Raw genomic sequence first — 24,060 nt, 5'->3', positions numbered from 1 at the left:
ACACCAAAGTGTTCCCCACCTCAAACTTGTGCTGCCCTGATAGACCCAAGGGAGCCCTACAAACTGACATCAGGAACCTGGACTGCTGAGTTTTCTTTCCCAGGGAAAATGGAAAAAGGATGTGCCCAGGGGCCCCTGGCCCTGGACTGGGGCCTCACTACAAAAAATCCTTATATCGAAGGATGGACCCCACACCGAAGTTGTCCCCACCTAAAACTTGTGCTGCCCTGATAGACCCAAGGGAGCCCTACAAACTGACATCAGGAACCTGGACTGCTGAGTTTTCTTTCCCAGGGAAAATGGCCAAAGGATGTGCCCAGGGGCCCCTGGCCATGGGCTGGGCCACACTGCAAAGAATCCTTATATCGAAGGATGGACCCCACACCGAAGTTGTCCCCACCTCAAACTTGTGCTGCCCTGATAGACCCAAGGGAGCCCTACAAAGTGACATCAGGAACCTGGACTGCTGAGTTTTCTTTCCCAGGGAAAATGGAAAAAGGATGTGCCCAGGGGCCCCTGGCCCTGACTGCAAAAAATCCTTATATCGAAGGATGGAGCCCACACCGAATTTGTCCCCACCTCAAACTTGTGCTGCCCTGATAGACCCAAGGGAGCCCTACAAACTGACATCAGGAACCTGGACTGCTGAGTTTTCTTTCCCAGGGAAAATGGAAAAAGGATGTGCCCAGGGGCCCCTGGCCCTGTGCTGGGGCCTCACTACAAAAAATCCTTATATAGAAGGATGGACCCCACTCAGAAGTTGTCCCCACCTCAAACTTGTGCTGCCCTGATAGACCCAAGGGAGCCCTACAAACTGACATCAGGAACCTGGACTGCTGAGTTTTCTTTCCCAGGGAAAATGGAAAAAGGATGTGCCCAGGGGCCCCTGGCCCTGACTGTAAAAAATCCTTATATCGAAGGATGGACCCCACACCGAAGTTGTCCCCACCTCAAACTTGTGCTGCCCTGATAGACCCAAGGGAGCCCTACAAACTGACATCAGGAACCTGGACTACTGAGTTTTCTTTCCCAGGGAAAATGGAAAAAGGATGTGCCCAGGGGCCCCAGGCCCTGGGCTGGGGCCGCACTGCAAAGAATCCTTATATCGAAGGATGGACCCCACACCGAAGTTGTCCCCACCTAAAACTTGTGCTGCCCTGATAGACCCAAGGGAGCCCTACAAACTGACATCAGGATCCTGGAGTGCTGAGTTTTCTTTCCCAGGGAAAATGGAAAATGGATGTGCCCAGGGGCCCCTGGCCCTGATTGAAAAAATCCTTATATCGAAGGATGGACCCCACACCGAAGTTGTCCCCATCTCAAACTTGTGCTGCCCTGATAGACCCAAGGGAGCCCTACAAACTGACATCAGGAACCTGGACTGCTGAGTTTTCTTTCCCAGGGAAAATGGAAAAATGATATGGCCAGGGGCCCCTGACCCTGACTGCAAAAAATCCTTATATCGAAGGATGGACCCCACACCGAAGTTGTCCCCACCTCAAACTTGTGCTGCCCTGATAGACCCAAGGGAGCCCTACAAACTGACATCAGGAACCTGGACTGCTGAGTTTTCTTTCCCAGGGAAAATGGAAAAAGGATGTGACCAGGGGCCCCTGGCCCTGACTGCAAAAAATCCTTATATCGAAGGATGGACCCCACACCGAAGTTGTCCCCACCTCAAACTTGTGCTGCCCTGATAGACCCAAGGGAGCCCTACAAACTGACATCAGGAACCTGGACTGCTGAGTTTTCTTTCCCAGGGAAAATGGCCAAAGGATGTGCCCAGGGGCCCCTGGCCATGGGCTGGGGCCACACTGCAAAGAATCCTTATATCGAAAGATGGACCCCACACCGAAGTTGTCGCCACCTCAAACTTGTGCTGCCCTGATAGACCCAAGGGAGCCCTACAAACTGACATCAGGAACCTGGACTGCTGAGTTTTCTTTCCCAGGGAAAATGGAAAAAGGATGTGCCCAGGGGCCCCTGGCCCTGACTGCAAAAAATCCTTATATCGAAGGATGGAGCCCACACCGAATTTGTCCCCACGTCAAACTTGTGCTGCCCTGATAGACCCAAGGGAGCCCTACAAACTGACATCAGGAACCTGGACTACTGAGTTTTCTTTCCCAGGGAAAATGGAAAAAGGATGTGGCCAGGGCCCCCTGGCCCTGACTGCAAAAAATCCTTATATCGAAGGATGGACCCCACATCAAAGTTGTCCCCACCTCAAACTTGTGCTGCCCTGATAGACCCAAGGGAGCCCTACAAACTGACATCAGGAACCTGGACTGCTGAGTTTTCTTTCCCAGGGAAAATGGAAAAAGGATGTGCCCAGGGGCCCCTGGCCCTGACTGCAAAAAATCCTTATATCGAAGAATGGACCCCACACCGAAGTTGTCCCCACCTCAAACTTGTGCTGCCCTGATAGACCCAAGGGAGCCCTACAAACTGACATCAGGAACCTGGACTGCTGAGTTTTCTTTCCCAGGGAAAATGGAAAAAGGATGTGCCCAGGGGCCCCTGGCCCTGACTGCAAAAAATCCTTATATCGAAGGATGGACCCCACACCGAAGTTGTCCCCACCTCAAACTTGTGCTGCCCTGATAGACCCAAGGGAGCCCTACAAAGTGACATCAGGAACCTGGACTGCTGAGTTTTCTTTCCCAGGGAGAATGGAAAATGGATGTGCCCAGGGGCCCCTGGCCCTGATTGAAAAAATCCTTATATCGAAGGATGGACCCCACACCGAAGTTGTCCCCATCTCAAACTTGTGCTGCCCTGATAGACCCAAGGGAGCCCTACAAACTGACATCAGGAACCTGGACTGCTGAGTTTTCTTTCCCAGGGAAAATGGAAAAAGGATGTGCCCAGGGGCCCCTGGCCCTGACTGTAAAAAATCCTTATATCGAAGGATGGACCCCACACCGAAGTTGTCCCCACCTCAAACTTGTGCTGCCCTGATAGACCCAAGGGAGCCCTACAAACTGACATCAGGAACCTGGACTGCTGAGTTTTCTTTCCCAGGGAAAATGGAAAAAGGATGTGCCCAGGGGCCCCTGCCCCTGACTGCAAAAAATCCTTATATCGAAGGATGGAGCCCACACCGAATTTGTCCCCACCTCAAACTTGTGCTGCCCTGATAGACCCAAGGGAGCCCTACAAAGTGACATCAGGAACCTGGACTGCTGAGTTTTCTTTCCCAGGGAGAATGGAAAATGGATGTGCCCAGGGGCCCCTGGCCCTGATTGAAAAAATCCTTATATCGAAGGATGGACCCCACACCGAAGTTGTCCCCATCTCAAACTTGTGCTGCCCTGATAGACCCAAGGGAGCCCTACAAACTGACATCAGGAACCTGGACTGCTGAGTTTTCTTTCCCAGGGAAAATGGAAAAAGGATGTGCCCAGGGGCCCCTGGCCCTGACTGCAAAAAATCCTTATATCGAAGGATGGACCCCACATCAAAGTTGTCCCCACCTCAAACTTGTGCTGCCCTGATAGACCCAAGGGAGCCCTACAAACTGACATCAGGAACCTGGACTGCTGAGTTTTCTTTCCCAGGGAAAATGGAAAAAGGATGTGACCAGGAGCCCCTGGCCCTGACGGCAAAAAATCCTTATATCGAAGGATGGACCCCACACCGAAGTTGTCCCCACCTAAAACTTGTGCTGCCCTGATAGACCCAAGGGAGCCCTACAAACTGACATCAGGAACCTGGACTGCTGAGTTTTCTTTCCCAGGGAAAATGGCCAAAGTATGTGCCCAGGGGCCCCTGGCCATGGGCTGGGGCCACAGTGCAAAGAATCTTTATATCGAAGGATGGACCCCACACCGAAGTTGTCCCCACCTCAAACTTGTGCTGCCCTGATAGACCCAAGGGAGCCCTACAAACTGACATCAGGAACCTGGACTGCTGAGTTTTCTTTCCCAGGGAAAATGGAAAAAGGATGTGCCCAGGGGCCCCTGGCCCTGACTGCAAAAAATCCTTATATCGAAGGATGGACCCCACACCGAAGTTGTCCCCACCTCAAACTTGTGCTGCCCTGATAGACCCAAGGGAGCCCTACAAACTGACATCAGGAACCTGGACTGCTGAGTTTTCTTTCCCAGGGAAAATGGAAAATGGATGTGCCCAGGGGCCCCTGGCCCTGATTGAAAAAATCCTTATATCGAAGGATGGACCCCACACCGAAGTTGTCCCCATCTCAAACTTGTGCTGCCCTGATAGACCCAAGGGAGCCCTACAAACTGACATCAGGAACCTGGACTGCTGAGTTTTCTTTCCCAGGGAAAATGGAAAAATTATATGGCCAGGGGCCCCTGACCCTGACTGCAAAAAATCCTTATATCGAAGGATGGACCCCACACCGAAGTTGTCCCCACCTCAAACTTGTGCTGCCCTGATAGACCCAAGGGAGCCCTACAAACTGACATCAGGAACCTGGACTGCTGAGTTTTCTTTCCCAGGGAAAATGGAAAAAGGATGTGCCCAGGGGCCCCTGGCCCTGACTGCAAAAAATCCTTATATTGAAGGATGGAGCCCACACCGAATTTGTCCCCACCTCAAACTTGTGCTGCCCTGATAGACCCAAGGGAGCCCTACAAACTGACATCAGGAACCTGGACTGCTGAGTTTTCTTTCCCAGGGAAAATGGAAAAAGGATGTGCCCAGGGGCCCCTGGCCCTGTGCTGGGGCCTCACTACAAAAAATCCTTATATAGAAGGATGGACCCCACACCGAAGTTGTCCCCACCTCAAACTTGTGCTGCCCTGATAGACCCAAGGGAGCCCTACAAAGTGACATCAGGAACCTGGACTGCTGAGTTTTCTTTCCCAGGGAAAATGGAAAAAGGATGTGACCAGGGGCCCCTGGCCCTGACTGCAAAAAATCCTTATATCGAAGGATGGACCCCACACCGAAGTTGTCCCCACCTAAATCTTGTGCTGCCCTGATAGACCCAAGGGAGCCCTACAAACTGACATCAGGAACCTGGACTGCTGAGTTTTCTTTCCCAGGGAAAATGGCCAAAGGATGTGCCCAGGGGCCCCTGGCCATGGGCTGGGGCCACACTGCAAAGAATCCTTATATCGAAGGATGGACCCCACACCGAAGTTGTCGCCACCTCAAACTTGTGCTGCCCTGATAGACCCAAGGGAGCCCTACAAACTGACATCAGGAACCTGGACTGCTGAGTTTTCTTTCCCAGGGAAAATGGATAAAGGATGTGCCCAGGGGCCCCTGGCCCTGACTGCAAAAAATCCTTATATCGAAGGATGGAGCCCACACCGAATTTGTCCCCACGTCAAACTTGTGCTGCCCTGATAGACCCAAGGGAGCCCTACAAACTGACATCAGGAACCTGGACTGCTGAGTTTTCTTTCCCAGGGAAAATGGAAAAAGGATGTGCCCAGGGGCCCCTGGCCCTGTGCTGGGGCCTCACTCCAAAAAATCCTTATATCGAAGGATGGACCCCACACCAAAGTTGTCCCCACCTCAAACTTGTGCTGCCCTGATACACCCAAGGGAACCCTACAAACTGACATCAGGAACCTGGACTGCTGAGTTTTCTTTCCCAGGGAAAATGGCCAAAGGATGTGCCCAGGGGCCCCTGGCCCTGACTGCAAAAAATCCTTATATCGAAGGATGGACCCCACATCAAAGTTGTCCCAACCTAAAACTTGTGCTGCCCTGATAGACCCAAGGGAGCCCTACAAACTGACATCAGGAACCTGGACTGCTGAGTTTTCTTTCCCAGGGAAAATGGAAAAAGGATGTGCCCAGGGGCCCCTGGCCCTGACTGCAAAAAATCCTTATATCGAAGGATGGACCCCACACCGAAGTTGTCCCCACCTCAAACTTGTGCTGTCCTGATAGACCCAAGGGAGCCCTACAAACTGACATCAGGAACCTGGACTGCTGAGTTTTCTTTCCCAGGGAAAATGGCCAAAGGATGTGCCCAGGGGCCCCTGGCCATGGGCTGGGCCACACTGCAAAGAATCCTTATATCGAAGGATGGACCCCACACCGAAGTTTTCCCCACCTCAAACTTGTGCTGCCCTGATAGACCCAAGGGAGCCCTACAAACTGACATCAGGAACCTGGACTGCTGAGTTTTCTTTCCCAGGGAAAATGGAAAAAGGGTGTGCCCAGGGGCCCCTGGCCCTGACTGCAAAAAATCCTTATATCGAAGGATGGAGCCCACACCGAATTTGTCCCCACCTCAAACTTGTGCTGCCCTGATAGACCCAAGGGAGCCCTACAAACTGACATCAGGAACCCCGACTGCTGAGTTTTCTTTCCCACGGAAAATGGAAAAAGGATGTGCCCAGGGGCCCCTGGCCCTGTGCTGGGGCCTCACTACAAAAAATCCTTATATCGAAGGATGGACCCCACACCGAAGTTGTCCCCACCTCAAACTTGTGCTGCCCTGATAGACCCAAGGGAGCCCTACAAAGTGACATCAGGAACCTGGACTGCTGAGTTTTCTTTCCCAGGGAAAATGGAAAAAGGATGTGCCCAGGGGCCCCTGGCCCTGACTGTAAAAAATCCTTATATCGAAGGATGGACCCCACACCGAAGTTGTCCCCACCTCAAACTTGTGCTGCCCTGATAGACCCAAGGGAGCCCTACAAACTGACATCAGGAACCTGGACTACTGAGTTTTCTTTCCCAGGGAAAATGGAAAAAGGATGTGCCCAGGGGCCCCTGGCCCTGGGCTGGGGCCGCACTGCAAAGAATCCTTATATCGAAGGATGGACCCCACACCGAAGTTGTCCCCACCTAAAACTTGTGCTGCCCTGATAGACCCAAGGGAGCCCTACAAACTGACATCAGGAACCTGGACTGCTGAGTTTTCTTTCCCAGGGAAAATGGAAAATGGATGTGCCCAGGGGCCCCTGGCCCTGATTGAAAAAATCCTTATATCGAAGGATGGACCCCACACCGAAGTTGTCCCCATCTCATACTTGTGCTGCCCTGATAGACCCAAGGGAGCCCTACAAACTGACATCAGGAACCTGGACTGCTGAGTTTTCTTTCTCAGGGAAAATGGAAAAATGATATGGCCAGGGGCCCCTGACCCTGACTGCAAAAAATCCTTATACCGAAGGATGGACCCCACACCGAAGTTGTCCCCACCTCAAACTTGTGCTGCCCTGATAGACCCAAGGGAGCCCTACAAACTGACATCAGGAACCTGGACTGCTGAGTTTTCTTTCCCAGGGAAAATGGAAAAAGGATGTGACCAGGGGCCCCTGGCCCTGACTGCAAAAAATCCTTATATCGAAGGATGGACCCCACACCGAAGTTGTCCCCACCTAAAACTTGTGCTGCCCTGATAGACCCAAGGGAGCCCTACAAACTGACATCAGGAACCTGGACTGCTGAGTTTTCTTTCCCAGGGAAAATGGAAAAAGGATGTGACCAGGGGCCCCTGGCCCTGACTGCAAAAAATCCTTATATCGAAGGATGGAGCCCACACCGAATTTGCCCCCACGTCAAACTTGTGCTGCCCTGATAGACCCAAGGGAGCCCTACAAACTGACATCAGGAACCTGGACTGCTGAGTTTTCTTTCCCAGGGAAAATGGAAAAAGGATGTGCCCAGGGGCCCCTGGCCCTGTGCTGGGGCCTCACTCCAAAAAATCCTTATATCGAAGGATGGACCCCACACCGAAGTTGTCCCCACCTCAAACTTGTGCTGCCCTGATAGACCCAAGGGAGCCCTACAAACTGACATCAGGAACCTGGACTGCTGAGTTTTCTTTCCCAGGGAAAATGGAAAAAGGATGTGCCCAGGGGCCCCTGGCCCTGACTGCAAAAAATCCTTATATTGAAGGATGGAGCCCACACCGAATTTGTCCCCACCTCAAACTTGTGCTGCCCTGATAGACCCAAGGGAGCCCTACAAACTGACATCAGGAACCTGGACTGCTGAGTTTTCTTTCCCAGGGAAAATGGAAAAAGGATGTGCCCAGGGGCCCCTGGCCCTGTGCTGGGGCCTCACTACAAAAAATCCTTATATAGAAGGATGGACCCCACACCGAAGTTGTCCCCACCTCAAACTTGTGCTGCCCTGATAGACCCAAGGGAGCCCTACAAAGTGACATCAGGAACCTGGACTGCTGAGTTTTCTTTCCCAGGGAAAATGGAAAAAGGATGTGCCCAGGGGCCCCTGGCCCTGACTGCAAAAAATCCTTATATCGAAGGATGGAGCCCACACCGAATTTGTCCCCACCTCAAACTTGTGCTGCCCTGATAGACCCAAGGGAGCCCTACAAACTGACATCAGGAACCTGGACTGCTGAGTTTTCTTTCCCAGGGAAAATGGAAAAAGGATGTGACCAGGGGCCCCTGGCCCTGACTGCAAAAAATCCTTATATCGAAGGATGGACCCCACACCGAAGTTGTCCCCACCTAAAACTTGTGCTGCCCTGATAGACCCAAGGGAGCCCTACAAACTGACATCAGGAACCTGGACTGCTGAGTTTTCTTTCCCAGGGAAAATGGCCAAAGTATGTGCCCAGGGGCCCCTGGCCATGGGCTGGTGCCACACTGCAAAGAATCCTTATATCGAAGGATGGACCCCACACCGAAGTTGTCGCCACCTCAAACTTGTGCTGCCCTGATAGACCCAAGGGAGCCCTACAAACTGACATCAGGAACCTGGACTGCTGAGTTTTCTTTCCCAGGGAAAATGGAAAAAGGATGTGACCAGGGGCCCCTGGCCCTGACTGCAAAAAATCCTTATATCGAAGGATGGAGCCCACACCGAATTTGCCCCCACGTCAAACTTGTGCTGCCCTGATAGACCCAAGGGAGCCCTACAAACTGACATCAGGAACCTGGACTGCTGAGTTTTCTTTCCCAGGGAAAATGGAAAAAGGATGTGCCCAGGGGCCCCTGGCCCTGTGCTGGGGCCTCACTCCAAAAAATCCTTATATCGAAGGATGGACCCCACACCGAAGTTGTCCCCACCTCAAACTTGTGCTGCCCTGATAGACCCAAGGGAGCCCTACAAACTGACATCAGGAACCTGGACTGCTGAGTTTTCTTTCCCAGGGAAAATGGAAAAAGGATGTGCCCAGGGGCCCCTGGCCCTGACTGCAAAAAATCCTTATATTGAAGGATGGAGCCCACACCGAATTTGTCCCCACCTCAAACTTGTGCTGCCCTGATAGACCCAAGGGAGCCCTACAAACTGACATCAGGAACCTGGACTGCTGAGTTTTCTTTCCCAGGGAAAATGGAAAAAGGATGTGCCCAGGGGCCCCTGGCCCTGTGCTGGGGCCTCACTACAAAAAATCCTTATATAGAAGGATGGACCCCACACCGAAGTTGTCCCCACCTCAAACTTGTGCTGCCCTGATAGACCCAAGGGAGCCCTACAAAGTGACATCAGGAACCTGGACTGCTGAGTTTTCTTTCCCAGGGAAAATGGAAAAAGGATGTGCCCAGGGGCCCCTGGCCCTGACTGCAAAAAATCCTTATATCGAAGGATGGACCCCACACCGAAGTTGTCCCCACCTAAAACTTGTGCTGCCCTGATAGACCCAAGGGAGCCCTACAAACTGACATCAGGAACCTGGACTGCTGAGTTTTCTTTCCCAGGGAAAATGGCCAAAGGATGTGCCCAGGGGCCCCTGGCCATGGGCTGGGGCCACACTGCAAAGAATCCTTATATCGAAGGATGGACCCCACACCGAAGTTGTCGCCACCTCAAACTTGTGCTGCCCTGATAGACCCAAGGGAGCCCTACAAACTGACATCAGGAACCTGGACTGCTGAGTTTTCTTTCCCAGGGAAAATGGAAAAAGGATGTGCCCAGGGGCCCCTGGCCCTGACTGCAAAAAATCCTTATATCGAAGGATGGAGCCCACTCCGAATTTGTCCCCACCTCAAACTTGTGCTGCCCTGATAGACCCAAGGGAGCCCTACAAACTGACATCAGGAACCTGGACTGCTGAGTTTTCTTTCCCAGGGAAAATGGAAAAATGATATGGCCAGGGGCCCCTGACCCTGACTGCAAAAAATCCTTATATCGAAGGATGGACCCCACACCGAAGTTGTCCCCACCTCAAACTTGTGCTGCCCTGATAGACCCAAGGGAGCCCTACAAACTGACATCAGGAACCTGGACTGCTGAGTTTTCTTTCCCAGGGAAAATGGAAAAAGGATGTGACCAGGGGCCCCTGGCCCTGACTGCAAAAAATCCTTATATCGAAGGATGGACCCCACACCGAAGTTGTCCCCACCTCAAACTTGTGCTGCCCTGATAGACCCAAGGGAGCCCTACAAACTGACATCAGGAACCTGGACTGCTGAGTTTTCTTTCCCAGGGAAAATGGCCAAAGGATGTGCCCAGGGGCCCCTGGCCATGGGCTGGGGCCACACTGCAAAGAATCCTTATATCGAAAGATGGACCCCACACCGAAGTTGTCGCCACCTCAAACTTGTGCTGCCCTGATAGACCCAAGGGAGCCCTACAAACTGACATCAGGAACCTGGACTGCTGAGTTTTCTTTCCCAGGGAAAATGGAAAAAGGATGTGCCCAGGGGCCCCTGGCCCTGACTGCAAAAAATCCTTATATCGAAGGATGGAGCCCACACCGAATTTGTCCCCACGTCAAACTTGTGCTGCCCTGATAGACCCAAGGGAGCCCTACAAACTGACATCAGGAACCTGGACTACTGAGTTTTCTTTCCCAGGGAAAATGGAAAAAGGATGTGGCCAGGGCCCCCTGGCCCTGACTGCAAAAAATCATTATATCGAAGGATGGACCCCACATCAAAGTTGTCCCCACCTCAAACTTGTGCTGCCCTGATAGACCCAAGGGAGCCCTACAAACTGACATCAGGAACCTGGACTGCTGAGTTTTCTTTCCCAGGGAAAATGGAAAAAGGATGTGCCCAGGGGCCCCTGGCCCTGACTGCAAAAAATCCTTATATCGAAGAATGGACCCCACACCGAAGTTGTCCCCACCTCAAACTTGTGCTGCCCTGATAGACCCAAGGGAGCCCTACAAACTGACATCAGGAACCTGGACTGCTGAGTTTTCTTTCCCAGGGAAAATGGAAAAAGGATGTGCCCAGGGGCCCCTGGCCCTGACTGCAAAAAATCCTTATATCGAAGGATGGACCCCACACCGAAGTTGTCCCCACCTCAAACTTGTGCTGCCCTGATAGACCCAAGGGAGCCCTACAAAGTGACATCAGGAACCTGGACTGCTGAGTTTTCTTTCCCAGGGAGAATGGAAAATGGATGTGCCCAGGGGCCCCTGGCCCTGATTGAAAAAATCCTTATATCGAAGGATGGACCCCACACCGAAGTTGTCCCCATCTCAAACTTGTGCTGCCCTGATAGACCCAAGGGAGCCCTACAAACTGACATCAGGAACCTGGACTGCTGAGTTTTCTTTCCCAGGGAAAATGGAAAAAGGATGTGCCCAGGGGCCCCTGGCCCTGACTGTAAAAAATCCTTATATCGAAGGATGGACCCCACACCGAAGTTGTCCCCACCTCAAACTTGTGCTGCCCTGATAGACCCAAGGGAGCCCTACAAACTGACATCAGGAACCTGGACTGCTGAGTTTTCTTTCCCAGGGAAAATGGAAAAAGGATGTGCCCAGGGGCCCCTGCCCCTGACTGCAAAAAATCCTTATATCGAAGGATGGAGCCCACACCGAATTTGTCCCCACCTCAAACTTGTGCTGCCCTGATAGACCCAAGGGAGCCCTACAAAGTGACATCAGGAACCTGGACTGCTGAGTTTTCTTTCCCAGGGAGAATGGAAAATGGATGTGCCCAGGGGCCCCTGGCCCTGATTGAAAAAATCCTTATATCGAAGGATGGACCCCACACCGAAGTTGTCCCCATCTCAAACTTGTGCTGCCCTGATAGACCCAAGGGAGCCCTACAAACTGACATCAGGAACCTGGACTGCTGAGTTTTCTTTCCCAGGGAAAATGGAAAAAGGATGTGCCCAGGGGCCCCTGGCCCTGACTGCAAAAAATCCTTATATCGAAGGATGGACCCCACATCAAAGTTGTCCCCACCTCAAACTTGTGCTGCCCTGATAGACCCAAGGGAGCCCTACAAACTGACATCAGGAACCCCGACTGCTGAGTTTTCTTTCCCACGGAAAATGGAAAAAGGATGTGCCCAGGGGCCCCTGGCCCTGACGGCAAAAAATCCTTATATCGAAGGATGGACCCCACACCGAAGTTGTCCCCACCTAAAACTTGTGCTGCCCTGATAGACCCAAGGGAGCCCTACAAACTGACATCAGGAACCTGGACTGCTGAGTTTTCTTTCCCAGGGAAAATGGCCAAAGTATGTGCCCAGGGGCCCCTGGCCATGGGCTGGGGCCACAGTGCAAAGAATCTTTATATCGAAGGATGGACCCCACACCGAAGTTGTCCCCACCTCAAACTTGTGCTGCCCTGATAGACCCAAGGGAGCCCTACAAACTGACATCAGGAACCTGGACTGCTGAGTTTTCTTTCCCAGGGAAAATGGAAAAAGGATGTGCCCAGGGGCCCCTGGCCCTGACTGCAAAAAATCCTTATATCGAAGGATGGACCCCACACCGAAGTTGTCCCCACCTCAAACTTGTGCTGCCCTGATAGACCCAAGGGAGCCCTACAAACTGACATCAGGAACCTGGACTGCTGAGTTTTCTTTCCCAGGGAAAATGGAAAATGGATGTGCCCAGGGGCCCCTGGCCCTGATTGAAAAAATCCTTATATCGAAGGATGGACCCCACACCGAAGTTGTCCCCATCTCAAACTTGTGCTGCCCTGATAGACCCAAGGGAGCCCTACAAACTGACATCAGGAACCTGGACTGCTGAGTTTTCTTTCCCAGGGAAAATGGAAAAATTATATGGCCAGGGGCCCCTGACCCTGACTGCAAAAAATCCTTATATCGAAGGATGGACCCCACACCGAAGTTGTCCCCACCTCAAACTTGTGCTGCCCTGATAGACCCAAGGGAGCCCTACAAACTGACATCAGGAACCTGGACTGCTGAGTTTTCTTTCCCAGGGAAAATGGAAAAAGGATGTGCCCAGGGGCCCCTGGCCCTGACTGCAAAAAATCCTTATATTGAAGGATGGAGCCCACACCGAATTTGTCCCCACCTCAAACTTGTGCTGCCCTGATAGACCCAAGGGAGCCCTACAAACTGACATCAGGAACCTGGACTGCTGAGTTTTCTTTCCCAGGGAAAATGGAAAAAGGATGTGCCCAGGGGCCCCTGGCCCTGTGCTGGGGCCTCACTACAAAAAATCCTTATATAGAAGGATGGACCCCACACCGAAGTTGTCCCCACCTCAAACTTGTGCTGCCCTGATAGACCCAAGGGAGCCCTACAAAGTGACATCAGGAACCTGGACTGCTGAGTTTTCTTTCCCAGGGAAAATGGAAAAAGGATGTGACCAGGGGCCCCTGGCCCTGACTGCAAAAAATCCTTATATCGAAGGATGGACCCCACACCGAAGTTGTCCCCACCTAAATCTTGTGCTGCCCTGATAGACCCAAGGGAGCCCTACAAACTGACATCAGGAACCTGGACTGCTGAGTTTTCTTTCCCAGGGAAAATGGCCAAAGGATGTGCCCAGGGGCCCCTGGCCATGGGCTGGGGCCACACTGCAAAGAATCCTTATATCGAAGGATGGACCCCACACCGAAGTTGTCGCCACCTCAAACTTGTGCTGCCCTGATAGACCCAAGGGAGCCCTACAAACTGACATCAGGAACCTGGACTGCTGAGTTTTCTTTCCCAGGGAAAATGGATAAAGGATGTGCCCAGGGGCCCCTGGCCCTGACTGCAAAAAATCCTTATATCGAAGGATGGAGCCCACACCGAATTTGTCCCCACGTCAAACTTGTGCTGCCCTGATAGACCCAAGGGAGCCCTACAAACTGACATCAGGAACCTGGACTGCTGAGTTTTCTTTCCCAGGGAAAATGGAAAAAGGATGTGCCCAGGGGCCCCTGGCCCTGTGCTGGGGCCTCACTCCAAAAAATCCTTATATCGAAGGATGGACCCCACACCAAAGTTGTCCCCACCTCAAACTTGTGCTGCCCTGATACACCCAAGGGAACCCTACAAACTGACATCAGGAACCTGGACTGCTGAGTTTTCTTTCCCAGGGAAAATGGCCAAAGGATGTGCCCAGGGGCCCCTGGCCCTGACTGCAAAAAATCCTTATATCGAAGGATGGACCCCACATCAAAGTTGTCCCAACCTAAAACTTGTGCTGCCCTGATAGACCCAAGGGAGCCCTACAAACTGACATCAGGAACCTGGACTGCTGAGTTTTCTTTCCCAGGGAAAATGGAAAAAGGATGTGCCCAGGGGCCCCTGGCCCTGACTGCAAAAAATCCTTATATCGAAGGATGGACCCCACACCGAAGTTGTCCCCACCTCAAACTTGTGCTGTCCTGATAGACCCAAGGGAGCCCTACAAACTGACATCAGGAACCTGGACTGCTGAGTTTTCTTTCCCAGGGAAAATGGCCAAAGGATGTGCCCAGGGGCCCCTGGCCATGGGCTGGGCCACACTGCAAAGAATCCTTATATCGAAGGATGGACCCCACACCGAAGTTTTCCCCACCTCAAACTTGTGCTGCCCTGATAGACCCAAGGGAGCCCTACAAACTGACATCAGGAACCTGGACTGCTGAGTTTTCTTTCCCAGGGAAAATGGAAAAAGGGTGTGCCCAGGGGCCCCTGGCCCTGACTGCAAAAAATCCTTATATCGAAGGATGGAGCCCACACCGAATTTGTCCCCACCTCAAACTTGTGCTGCCCTGATAGACCCAAGGGAGCCCTACAAACTGACATCAGGAACCCCGACTGCTGAGTTTTCTTTCCCACGGAAAATGGAAAAAGGATGTGCCCAGGGGCCCCTGGCCCTGTGCTGGGGCCTCACTACAAAAAATCCTTATATCGAAGGATGGACCCCACACCGAAGTTGTCCCCACCTCAAACTTGTGCTGCCCTGATAGACCCAAGGGAGCCCTACAAAGTGACATCAGGAACCTGGACTGCTGAGTTTTCTTTCCCAGGGAAAATGGAAAAAGGATGTGCCCAGGGGCCCCAGGCCCTGACTGTAAAAAATCCTTATATCGAAGGATGGACCCCACACCGAAGTTGTCCCCACCTCAAACTTGTGCTGCCCTGATAGACCCAAGGGAGCCCTACAAACTGACATCAGGAACCTGGACTACTGAGTTTTCTTTCCCAGGGAAAATGGAAAAAGGATGTGCCCAGGGGCCCCTGGCCCTGGGCTGGGGCCGCACTGCAAAGAATCCTTATATCGAAGGATGGACCCCACACCGAAGTTGTCCCCACCTAAAACTTGTGCTGCCCTGATAGACCCAAGGGAGCCCTACAAACTGACATCAGGAACCTGGACTGCTGAGTTTTCTTTCCCAGGGAAAATGGAAAATGGATGTGCCCAGGGGCCCCTGGCCCTGATTGAAAAAATCCTTATATCGAAGGATGGACCCCACACCGAAGTTGTCCCCATCTCATACTTGTGCTGCCCTGATAGACCCAAGGGAGCCCTACAAACTGACATCAGGAACCTGGACTGCTGAGTTTTCTTTCTCAGGGAAAATGGAAAAATGATATGGCCAGGGGCCCCTGACCCTGACTGCAAAAAATCCTTATACCGAAGGATGGACCCCACACCGAAGTTGTCCCCACCTCAAACTTGTGCTGCCCTGATAGACCCAAGGGAGCCCTACAAACTGACATCAGGAACCTGGACTGCTGAGTTTTCTTTCCCAGGGAAAATGGAAAAAGGATGTGACCAGGGGCCCCTGGCCCTGACTGCAAAAAATCCTTATATCGAAGGATGGACCCCACACCGAAGTTGTCCCCACCTAAAACTTGTGCTGCCCTGATAGACCCAAGGGAGCCCTACAAACTGACATCAGGAACCTGGACTGCTGAGTTTTCTTTCCCAGGGAAAATGGAAAAAGGATGTGACCAGGGGCCCCTGGCCCTGACTGCAAAAAATCCTTATATCGAAGGATGGAGCCCACACCGAATTTGCCCCCACGTCAAACTTGTGCTGCCCTGATAGACCCAAGGGAGCCCTACAAACTGACATCAGGAACCTGGACTGCTGAGTTTTCTTTCCCAGGGAAAATGGAAAAAGGATGTGCCCAGGGGCCCCTGGCCCTGTGCTGGGGCCTCACTCCAAAAAATCCTTATATCGAAGGATGGACCCCACACCGAAGTTGTCCCCACCTCAAACTTGTGCTGCCCTGATAGACCCAAGGGAGCCCTACAAACTGACATCAGGAACCTGGACTGCTGAGTTTTCTTTCCCAGGGAAAATGGAAAAAGGATGTGCCCAGGGGCCCCTGGCCCTGACTGCAAAAAATCCTTATATTGAAGGATGGAGCCCACACCGAATTTGTCCCCACCTCAAACTTGTGCTGCCCTGATAGACCCAAGGGAGCCCTACAAACTGACATCAGGAACCTGGACTGCTGAGTTTTCTTTCCCAGGGAAAATGGAAAAAGGATGTGCCCAGGGGCCCCTGGCCCTGTGCTGGGGCCTCACTACAAAAAATCCTTATATCGAAGGATGGACCCCACACCGAAGTTGTCCCCACCTCAAACTTGTGCTGCCCTGATAGACCCAAGGGAGCCCTACAAAGTGACATCAGGAACCTGGACTGCTGAGTTTTCTTTCCCAGGGAAAATGGAAAAAGGATGTGCCCAGGGGCCCCTGGCCCTGACTGCAAAAAATCCTTATATCGAAGGATGGAGCCCACACCGAATTTGTCCCCACCTCAAACTTGTGCTGCCCTGATAGACCCAAGGGAGCCCTACAAACTGACATCAGGAACCTGGACTGCTGAGTTTTCTTTCCCAGGGAAAATGGAAAAAGGATGTGACCAGGGGCCCCTGGCCCTGACTGCAAAAAATCCTTATATCGAAGGATGGACCCCACACCGAAGTTGTCCCCACCTAAAACTTGTGCTGCCCTGATAGACCCAAGGGAGCCCTACAAACTGACATCAGGAACCTGGACTGCTGAGTTTTCTTTCCCAGGGAAAATGGCCAAAGTATGTGCCCAGGGGCCCCTGGCCATGGGCTGGTGCCACACTGCAAAGAATCCTTATATCGAAGGATGGACCCCACACCGAAGTTGTCGCCACCTCAAACTTGTGCTGCCCTGATAGACCCAAGGGAGCCCTACAAACTGACATCAGGAACCTGGACTGCTGAGTTTTCTTTCCCAGGGAAAATGGAAAAAGGATGTGACCAGGGGCCCCTGGCCCTGACTGCAAAAAATCCTTATATCGAAGGATGGAGCCCACACCGAATTTGCCCCCACGTCAAACTTGTGCTGCCCTGATAGACCCAAGGGAGCCCTACAAACTGACATCAGGAACCTGGACTGCTGAGTTTTCTTTCCCAGGGAAAATGGAAAAAGGATGTGCCCAGGGGCCCCTGGCCCTGTGCTGGGGCCTCACTCCAAAAAATCCTTATATCGAAGGATGGACCCCACACCGAAGTTGTCCCCACCTCAAACTTGTGCTGCCCTGATAGACCCAAGGGAGCCCTACAAACTGACATCAGGAACCTGGACTGCTGAGTTTTCTTTCCCAGGGAAAATGGAAAAAGGATGTGCCCAGGGGCCCCTGGCCCTGACTGCAAAAAATCCTTATATTGAAGGATGGAGCCCACACCGAATTTGTCCCCACCTCAAACTTGTGCTGCCCTGATAGACCCAAGGGAGCCCTACAAACTGACATCAGGAACCTGGACTGCTGAGTTTTCTTTCCCAGGGAAAATGGAAAAAGGATGTGCCCAGGGGCCCCTGGCCCTGTGCTGGGGCCTCACTACAAAAAATCCTTATATAGAAGGATGGACCCCACACCGAAGTTGTCCCCACCTCAAACTTGTGCTGCCCTGATAGACCCAAGGGAGCCCTACAAAGTGACATCAGGAACCTGGACTGCTGAGTTTTCTTTCCCAGGGAAAATGGAAAAAGGATGTGCCCAGGGGCCCCTGGCCCTGACTGCAAAAAATCCTTATATCGAAGGATGGACCCCACACCGAAGTTGTCCCCACCTAAAACTTGTGCTGCCCTGATAGACCCAAGGGAGCCCTACAAACTGACATCAGGAACCTGGACTGCTGAGTTTTCTTTCCCAGGGAAAATGGCCAAAGGATGTGCCCAGGGGCCCCTGGCCATGGGCTGGGGCCACACTGCAAAGAATCCTTATATCGAAGGATGGACCCCACACCGAAGTTGTCGCCACCTCAAACTTGTGCTGCCCTGATAGACCCAAGGGAGCCCTACAAACTGACATCAGGAACCTGGACTGCTGAGTTTTCTTTCCCAGGGAAAATGGAAAAAGGATGTGCCCAGGGGCCCCTGGCCCTGACTGCAAAAAATCCTTATATCGAAGGATGGAGCCCACTCCGAATTTGTCCCCACGTCAAACTTGTGCTGCCCTGATAGACCCAAGGGAGCCCTACAAACTGACATCAGGAACCTGGACTGCTGAGTTTTCTTTCCCAGGGAAAATGGAAAAAGGATGTGCCCAGGGGCCCCTGGCCCTGTGCTGGGGCCTCACTCCAAAAAATCCTTATATCGAAGGATGGACCCCACACCGAAGTTGTCCCCACCTCAAACTTGTGCTGCCCTGATAGACCCAAGGGAGCCCTACAAACTGACATCAGGAACCTGGACTGCTGAGTTTTCTTTCCCAGGGAAAATGGAAAATGGATGTGCCCAGGGGCCCCTGGCCCGGATTGAAAAAATCCTTATATCGAAGGATGGACCCCACACCGAAGTTGTCCCCATCTCAAACTTGTGCTGCCCTGATAGACCCAAGGGAGCCCTACAAACTGACATCAGGAACCTGGACTGCTGAGTTTTCTTTCCCAGGGAAAATGGAAAAATGATATGGCCAGGGGCCCCTGACCCTGACTGCAAAAAATCCTTATATCGAAGGATGGACCCCACACCGAAGTTGTCCCCACCTCAAACTTGTGCTGCCCTGATAGACCCAAGGGAGCCCTACAAACTGACATCAGGAACCTGGACTGCTGAGTTTTCTTTCCCAGGGAAAATGGAAAAAGGATGTGCCCAGGGGCCCCTGGCCCTGACTGCAAAAAATCCTTATATTGAAGGATGGAGCCCACACCGAATTTGTCCCCACCTCAAACTTGTGCTGCCCTGATAGACCCAAGGGAGCCCTACAAACTGACATCAGGAACCTGGACTGCTGAGTTTTCTTTCCCAGGGAAAATGGAAAAAGGATGTGCCCAGGGGCCCCTGGCCCTGGGCTGGGGCCGCACTGCAAAGAATCCTTATATCGAAGGATGGACCCCACACCGAAGTTGTCCCCACCTAAAACTTGTGCTGCCCTGATAGACGCAAGGGAGCCCTACAAACTGACATCAGGAACCTGGACTGCTGAGTTTTCTTTCCCTGGGAAAATGGAAAATGGATGTGCCCAGGGGCCCCTGGCCCTGATTGAAAAAATCCTTATATCGAAGGATGGACCCCACACCGAAGTTGTCCCCATCTCAAACTTGTGCTGCCCTGATAGACCCAAGGGAGCCCTACAAACTGACATCAGGAACCTGGACTGCTGAGTTTTCTTTCCCAGGGAAAATGGAAAAATGATATGGCCAGGGGCCCCTGACCCTGACTGCAAAAAATCCTTATATCGAAGGATGGACCCCACACCGAAGTTGTCCCCACCTCAAACTTGTGCTGCCCTGATAGACCCAAGGGAGCCCTACAAACTGACATCAGGAACCTGGACTGCTGAGTTTTCTTTCCCAGGGAAAATGGAAAAAGGATGTGCCCAGGGGCCCCTGGCCCTGACTGCAAAAAATCCTTATATCGAAGGATGGACCCCACATCAAAGTTGTCCCCACCTCAAACTTGTGCTGCCCTGATACACCCAAGGGAACCCTACAAACTGACATCAGGAACCTGGACTGCTGAGTTTTCTTTCCCAGGGAAAATGGAAAAAGGATGTGCCCAGGGGCCCCTGGCCCTGACTGCAAAAAATCCTTATATCGAAGGATGGACCCCACACCAAAGTTGTCCCCACCTCAAACTTGTGCTGCCCTGATACACCCAAGGGAACCCTACAAACTGACATCAGGAACCTGGACTGCTGAGTTTTCTTTCCCAGGGAAAATGGAAAAAGGATGTGCCCAGGGGCCCCTGGCCCTGACTGCAAAAAATCCTTATATCGAAGGATGGACCCCACATCAAAGTTGTCCCAACCTAAATCTTGTGCTGCCCTGATAGACCCAAGGGAGCCCTACAAACTGACATCAGGAACCTGGACTGCTGAGTTTTCTTTCCCAGGGAAAATGGAAAAAGGATGTGCCCAGGGGCCCCTGGCCCTGACTGCAAAAAATCCTTATATCGAAGGATGGACCCCACATCAAAGTTGTCCCAACCTAAATCTTGTGCTGCCCTGATAGACCCAAGGGAGCCCTACAAACTGACATCAGGAACCTGGACTGCTGAGTTTTCTTTCCCAGGGAAAATGGCCAAAGGATGTGCCCAGGGGCCCCTGGCCATGGGCTGGGCCACACTGCAAAGAATCCTTATATCGAAGGATGGACCCCACACCGAAGTTGTCCCCACCTCAAACTTGTGCTGCCCTGATAGACTCAAGGGAGCCCTACAAATTGACATCAGGAACCTGGACTGCTGAGTTTTCTTTCCCAGGGAAAATGGAAAAAGGGTGTGCCCAGGGGCCCCTGGCCCTGACTGCAAAAAATCCTTATATCGAAGGATGGAGCCCACACCGAATTTGTCCCCACCTCAAACTTGTGCTGCCCTGATAGACCCAAGGGAGCCCTACAAACTGACATCAGGAACCTGGACTGCTGAGTTTTCTTTCCCAGGGAAAATGGAAAAAGGATCTGCCCAGGGGCCCCTGGCCCTGTGCTGGGGCCTCACTACAAAAAATCCTTATATAGAAGGATGGACCCCACACCGAAGTTGTCCCCACCTCAAACTTGTGCTGCCCTGATAGACCCAAGGGAGCCCTACAAAGTGACATCAGGAACCTGGACTGCTGAGTTTTCTTTCCCAGGGAAAATGGAAAAAGGATTTGACCAGGGGCCCCTGGCCCTGACTGCAAAAAATCCTTATATCGAAGGATGGACCCCACACCGAAGTTGTCCCCACCTAAAACTTGTGCTGCCCTGATAGACCCAAGGGAGCCCTACAAACTGACATCAGGAACCTGGACTGCTGAGTTTTCTTTCCCAGGGAAAATGGCCAAAGGATGTGCCCAGGGGCCCCTGGCCATGGGCTGGGGCCACACTGCAAAGAATCCTTATATCGAAGGATGGACCCCACACCGAAATTGTCGCCACCTCAAACTTGTGCTGCCCTGATAGACCCAAGGGAGCCCTACAAACTGACATCAGGAACCTGGACTGCTGAGTTTTCTTTCCCAGGGAAAATGGATAAAGGATGTGCCCAGGGGCCCCTGGCCCTGACTGCAAAAAATCCTTATATCGAAGGATGGAGCCCACACCGAATTTGTCCCCACGTCAAACTTGTGCTGCCCTGATAGACCCAAGGGAGCCCTACAAACTGACATCAGGAACCTGGACTGCTGAGTTTTCTTTCCCAGGGAAAATGGAAAAAGGATGTGCCCAGGGGCCCCTGGCCCTGTGCTGGGGCCTCACTCCAAAAAATCCTTATATCGAAGGATGGACCCCACACCAAAGTTGTCCCCACCTCAAACTTGTGCTGCCCTGATACACCCAAGGGAACCCTACAAACTGACATCAGGAACCTGGACTGCTGAGTTTTCTTTCCCAGGGAAAATGGCCAAAGGATGTGCCCAGGGGCCCCTGGCCCTGACTGCAAAAAATCCTTATATCGAAGGATGGACCCCACATCAAAGTTGTCCCAACCTAAAACTTGTGCTGCCCTGATAGACCCAAGGGAGCCCTACAAACTGACATCAGGAACCTGGACTGCTGAGTTTTCTTTCCCAGGGAAAATGGAAAAAGGATGTGCCCAGGGGCCCCTGGCCCTGACTGCAAAAAATCCTTATATCGAAGGATGGACCCCACACCGAAGTTGTCCCCACCTCAAACTTGTGCTGTCCTGATAGACCCAAGGGAGCCCTACAAACTGACATCAGGAACCTGGACTGCTGAGTTTTCTTTCCCAGGGAAAATGGCCAAAGGATGTGCCCAGGGGCCCCTGGCCATGGGCTGGGCCACACTGCAAAGAATCCTTATATCGAAGGATGGACCCCACACCGAAGTTTTCCCCACCTCAAACTTGTGCTGCCCTGATAGACCCAAGGGAGCCCTACAAACTGACATCAGGAACCTGGACTGCTGAGTTTTCTTTCCCAGGGAAAATGGAAAAAGGGTGTGCCCAGGGGCCCCTGGCCCTGACTGCAAAAAATCCTTATATCGAAGGATGGAGCCCACACCGAATTTGTCCCCACCTCAAACTTGTGCTGCCCTGATAGACCCAAGGGAGCCCTACAAACTGACATCAGGAACCTGGACTGCTGAGTTTTCTTTCCCACGGAAAATGGAAAAAGGATGTGCCCAGGGGCCCCTGGCCCTGTGCTGGGGCCTCACTACAAAAAATCCTTATATCGAAGGATGGACCCCACACCGAAGTTGTCCCCACCTCAAACTTGTGCTGCCCTGATAGACCCAAGGGAGCCCTACAAAGTGACATCAGGAACCTGGACTGCTGAGTTTTCTTTCCCAGGGAAAATGGAAAAAGGATGTGCCCAGGGGCTCCTGGCCCTGACTGTAAAAAATCCTTATATCGAAGGATGGACCCCACACCGAAGTTGTCCCCACCTCAAACTTGTGCTGCCCTGATAGACCCAAGGGAGCCCTACAAACTGACATCAGGAACCTGGACTACTGAGTTTTCTTTCCCAGGGAAAATGGAAAAAGGATGTGCCCAGGGGCCCCTGGCCCTGGGCTGGGGCCGCACTGCAAAGAATCCTTATATCGAAGGATGGACCCCACACCGAAGTTGTCCCCACCTAAAACTTGTGCTGCCCTGATAGACCCAAGGGAGCCCTACAAACTGACATCAGGAACCTGGACTGCTGAGTTTTCTTTCCCAGGGAAAATGGAAAATGGATGTGCCCAGGGGCCCCTGGCCCTGATTGAAAAAATCCTTATATCGAAGGATGGACCCCACACCGAAGTTGTCCCCATCTCATACTTGTGCTGCCCTGATAGACCCAAGGGAGCCCTACAAACTGACATCAGGAACCTGGACTGCTGAGTTTTCTTTCTCAGGGAAAATGGAAAAATGATATGGCCAGGGGCCCCTGACCCTGACTGCAAAAAATCCTTATACCGAAGGATGGACCCCACACCGAAGTTGTCCCCACCTCAAACTTGTGCTGCCCTGATAGACCCAAGGGAGCCCTACAAACTGACATCAGGAACCTGGACTGCTGAGTTTTCTTTCCCAGGGAAAATGGAAAAAGGTTGTGACCAGGGGCCCCTGGCCCTGACTGCAAAAAATCCTTATATCGAAGGATGGACCCCACACCGAAGTTGTCGCCACCTCAAACTTGTGCTGCCCTGATAGACCCAAGGGAGCCCTACAAACTGACATCAGGAACCTGGACTGCTGAGTTTTCTTTCCCAGGGAAAATGGCCAAAGTATGTGCCCAGGGGCCCCTGGCCATGGGCTGGGGCCACACTGCAAAGAATCCTTATATCGAAGGATGGACCCCACACCGAAGTTGTCGCCACCTCAAACTTGTGCTGCCCTGATAGACCCAAGGGAGCCCTACAAACTGACATCAGGAACCTGGACTGCTGAGTTTTCTTTCCCAGGGAAAATGGAAAAAGGATGTGACCAGGGGCCCCTGGCCCTGACTGCAAAAAATCCTTATATCGAAGGATGGAGCCCACACCGAATTTGTCCCCACGTCAAACTTGTGCTGCCCTGATAGACCCAAGGGAGCCCTACAAACTGACATCAGGAACCTGGACTGCTGAGTTTTCTTTCCCAGGGAAAATGGAAAAAGGATGTG

This window comes from Lonchura striata, chromosome W (assembly GCF_050655825.1).
Source record: "Lonchura striata isolate lonStrDom1 chromosome W, ASM5065582v1, whole genome shotgun sequence".
NCBI classification, from domain to species: Eukaryota; Metazoa; Chordata; class Aves; order Passeriformes; family Estrildidae; genus Lonchura; species Lonchura striata.
The sequence above is the reverse complement of the archived record's forward strand: the minus strand, read 5'-3'. Positions refer to the sequence as shown.